Raw genomic sequence first — 4,620 nt, 5'->3', positions numbered from 1 at the left:
TGTATGCCAGGCGCGTCGCAGCGTAACAGTGTTTCGTGAGATATCGCGAAGCCTGTTACGCGAGACGTGGTCTGGCGTACATCTACCTAGTAATATTTAAACCTCTAAAAAATCCAAATTTTAAATTTTTGTATTTTATAAAAATGTAATGGTGTATACTTGTAGAATGATTGGAAGTCAGCCAATCTTCCATTAGGACATGTCAAAACGATTATTCAACCCACAACTTATTTTCACAGTACCCATGGACTTGCAAGGGACCGAACAATATTATAGCCAATATCGCAAACTCAGGTAGGAAAGGCCCATCGAAATCAGAACAAGGTATATTCTTTTTGGCTGAGCGATAGCGAAGCCTATTACTCCAGTGATGATCAAAAAGTTTCGCGTCTGTCTGTCTGTCTGTGTGTGTGTTTGTCTGTCATCACGATAACTCGAGAACGAATTGAGCAAGCGACCTGGGATTTTCAGGGTCGTTTGGTGTTATAAAACGACAGATCAAGTTCGAAGAAGAGCATTCTAGCACAAAAATTGGATTTTAAAAAAATCAAAAACTACAGGTCTCCAAAATGATGTTTTTTAAAAATGTTTTTTTAATGTTTTCTAGGGGGTAACTCATCAAAGTAGAGCCCTACGGGCGACAATTTCGTCCGTTTGACTCTATCGTTAACCGTTTAAGCGCCACATGGAGTTTTTGACGAAAATAAGCGAAAAAATGAACAACCCTGCATGCTTAGTCAAAGTGACGGGAAGTTGACGGGCCGGAGGCCCGTATCTTTGTGTTCATATTTGCGATACCCGACTCGGGTGTCAGCGCCGCAGGCCTAGGTAGATGTATGCCAGGCGCGTCGCAGCGTAACAGTGTTTCGTGAGTTATCGCGAAGCCTGTTACGCGAGACGTGGTCTGGCGGACATCTACCTAGTCTTAAATGGACTTGCTTTGTCTGGAGTCACATTATGTTTAATGATTTCCAATAAAATGGTGGGAGCATAGAAATTAAACTGTATGATACGATACATTTTAAATAGAACTTTCAATTTGTTATACTCCAGTGACTCGTGATTCTTCAAATAACTCGGAGAAAGCTGATAAGAAAGAATGAAAGAGTGCCAAGTTCGAGGGGGCCTCAACTCTCCTATTGGGTGTACACCGGATTGCCAAGATTTTGAGATTGCCGTGATTGCTTGGATTTTTGTGGATTGCTCAGATTTTTATGGATTGTCGTTGATTTCCAAAGATTGCCGAGATTGCCTCAGATTTCTGAGGCGTTTAGAAGATTGCCGGGGATTGTACACCAAAATTAAAGATTGCATTAGATTGCCGAAGATTTTTTAGGGATTGCCGTGTTATCACTTTCTAAATTCGTTACGATTTCACCTTAAATGTGTTTCTGAATCACATCCTGTCGAAAAATTACACTGTGAGTACGTAGTCGTAGTAAGTAGCTTTAGTTGCTTCAGTCATTCCCCGGTGGCGAGCAGGGTGTGCAAACTTAACATAAACGAAAATTCAGAAACAAACGGAAATGACTCATTTCTTTTCGGTTAGTTGAAATATTTCCCTAAAAATTCGAACGATTTTCGAGTTAACGTTAATAAAGCTATCTCGGAATAAACTTTAAATTAATTGGCTGAGCGATTAGCGAAGCCTATTACTCCAGTGATGATCAAAAGGTTTCGCGTCTGTCTGTCTGTCTTTCTGTGCGCACGATAACTCGAGAACGAATTGAGTAAGCAACCTGGGATTTTCAGGGTCGTTTTGAGTCATAAAAAGACAGATCGAGTTCGAAGAAGAGCATTCTAGACCGAAAATCGGATTTTGGTCAAAATAAAACCCCGAGGGGAAAATTTGCGACTTTTGGGGCCGCAGGCACATTTTCGACCCTGCCCTTTGCCCGACTCGGGTGTCAGCGCCGCAGGCCTAGGTAGATGTATGCCAGGCGCGTCGCAGCGTAGAAAGCGTCGTAAGATATCGCGAAGCCTGTTACGCGAGACGTGGTCTGGCGTACATCTACCTAGTTAACGTTAGTTGGAGTAACGAAATCTAAAAGTAACGTTACATTTTGTAACTATTTGTAAAAGATATTGGCTGAGCGATTAGCGAAGCCTCTTCCTCCAGTGATGATCAAAAAGTTTCCCGTCTGTCTGTCTTTGTGTGTGTGTTTGTCTGTGCGCACGATAACTAGAGAACGAATTGAGCTAGCGACCTGGGATTTTCAGGGTCGTTTTGTGTAATAAAAAGACTGATCGAGTTCGAAGAAGAGCATTCTAGGTCGAAAATCGGATTTAAAAAAAATCAAAAACCACAGGTCCCCAAAATGACGTTTTTCAAAAATGTTTTTATTTTCTGTTTCCCAAGGGGTAACTCATCAAAGTAGAGCCCCTTGGGCGAAAATTTCGTTCATTTGGCTCTATCTTTAACCGTTAAGGAACCAGAGGGAGTTTTCTACACGAAAATGACCGCAAAACATTTCTATGTTTTTTCTCAGATATTTGTTGGTCTCCGGTAGGGCAACTCGTTAAAATAAAAGCCCGAGGAACAAAATTTGTGACTTTGGGGCCGAATGCCTACTTACGACTTTGGCCCGACTCGGGTGTCAGCGCCGCAAGCCTAGGTAGATGTATGCTAGGCGCGTCGCAGCGTAACAGTGTTTCGTGAGGTATCGCGAAGCCTGTTACGCGAGACGTGGTCTGGCGTACATCTACCAACTTTAAATAACGTTATCACCTATAACATTCTCTGATGCCTAAATAACGTTAATTTTGAATCCAAACAAACGCGAGCTCGAGGGCACCTCTGCACGTCTATTTTGATGAGTTACCCCTTAGAAAACTGTAAAAAGGTATTTTTTAAAACCGTCATTTGTGGGACCTGTGGTTTTGGGTTTTTTTTAAAATCCAATTTTTGAGCTAGAATGCTCTTCTTCGAACTTGATCTGTCTTTTTAAGACACAAAACGACCCTGAAAATCCCAGATTGCTACCTCAATTCGTTCTCGAGTCATCGTGCGCACAGAAAGACAGGCACACACACAGACAGACGCGAAGCTTTTTGATCATCACTGGAGTAATAGGCTTCGCTAATTGCTCATCCAATCATCCAATTAATGTGGGTACTATTATTGTTATCGTCTATAACGTTAAAAAAATACGGAAATTCCAAGGTTGATCCGCTAAAGTTATTAATATTACCGTTATAAGATCATAACTTCACGTAGTGTTATATAGGGAAAAACGTCAATATTCATGTTTGCGATAAATGGCAGGGCTGGGTAAAAGAATTTAATTTTGGTAAAGTTGGCACACCCTGCAGGGCCCGGGCTGTTGCGAAATAAAAAGGGAACTAAACAGGCCCTGTCGTTTTTCAACGGGAATGCTCAGGATTGCTTAAGATTGCTGAGGATTGCTAAAGATTGCTGAGGATTGTTACAGATTTTCGCTAGATTGCCTGGATTTATCTCGATTGCCGCGGATTTTGAAGATTGCCTGGGATTTTCCAATAGGGTATTCCGCTGCAAGCCAACCGGAATCTAAAGAAGAAAAGCATGACTGCTCGATCTGTTTCCCTCTGCGCGCTCATTGGCTGACAGCCACAGCCACGCCATCTTTGACCAATCAGTGTTCAGGAGGAAGCAGATCGGGTAGTCGTGCTTTTCTTCTTTAGGTTCCGATTGTGTTTCAGCGGAATACCCTATAGGGTATTGGTCTAGAGCGCTGAACGGAAGTAGAGGAACAAAAACGGAAGATGGAAGGGCGCCCGCACTGCTCCCCGCCTGCCGCGCCTGCCGCGCCTGCCGCCTCCACTTCTCCCCGGGCGCTCCCCCACTCCGCCCAGTGGAGGAGAGGGGGACGGCCCGGGCGCTTTTCCGTCTTCCGTTTTTGTTCTTCTACTTCCGCTCAGCGCTCTAGACCAATACCCTATCTTTCGCGGATTGCCGTGGATTTTTAAAGATTGCAATCGGATTGCTAGGCGGGTGTACACCGGATTGCCGCACGGTAAATCCGCTTTCTTGATAATCAAGGACAAAATTAGGTTTTCAAGGATAAAATCTCGGTTTCAAGGACCAGAACACCGATTCAAGCACGCGATCCTTGAAATATTCCGGAAAAAGGCTGCTTTCAAGGGTCGTCCTTGCAAAACCGACGACCAGTATTCAAGGACGGCGTCACGTCCAATCAAGGACGACTCAGGCTGGCCCAGGATGTTTCCACCGGCTCCCCGACGATGGGTTCGAGACCAGGCCGTACCAGATAGAGTCCCCGAGGCCACCGGCGGGTCCCTCAGGTCCACGAGGGCCTAGGCTGGGACCTCAGGTCCCAAAGGGGGACCTGAGGTCCAAAACGGTTACCTCAGGTCCCCGGAGGTTGGGGCGGCATAGTAAGGTCCCAGACGGTCCCCTGAGGTCCCAGGCGAGTACCTCAGGTCCCTGAGGACCTAGGCTGGGACCTCAGGTCCCAGAGGCGGACCTGAGGTCCGCGACGGTTACCTCAGGTCCCCGGGGGTTGGGGCGGCACAGTAAGGTCCCGGAAGGTCCCCTGAGGTCCCAGGCGAGTACCACAGGTCCCTGAGGGCCTAGGCTGGGACCTCAGGTCCCAAAGGCGGACCTGAGGTCCGAGACGG

This window comes from Frankliniella occidentalis, unplaced genomic scaffold (genome assembly GCF_000697945.3).
Source record: "Frankliniella occidentalis isolate FOCC.00 unplaced genomic scaffold, Focc_3.1 Scaffold192, whole genome shotgun sequence".
Lineage (NCBI taxonomy): Eukaryota > Metazoa > Arthropoda > Insecta > Thysanoptera > Thripidae > Frankliniella > Frankliniella occidentalis.
Note: the sequence above shows the minus strand (reverse complement) of the source record.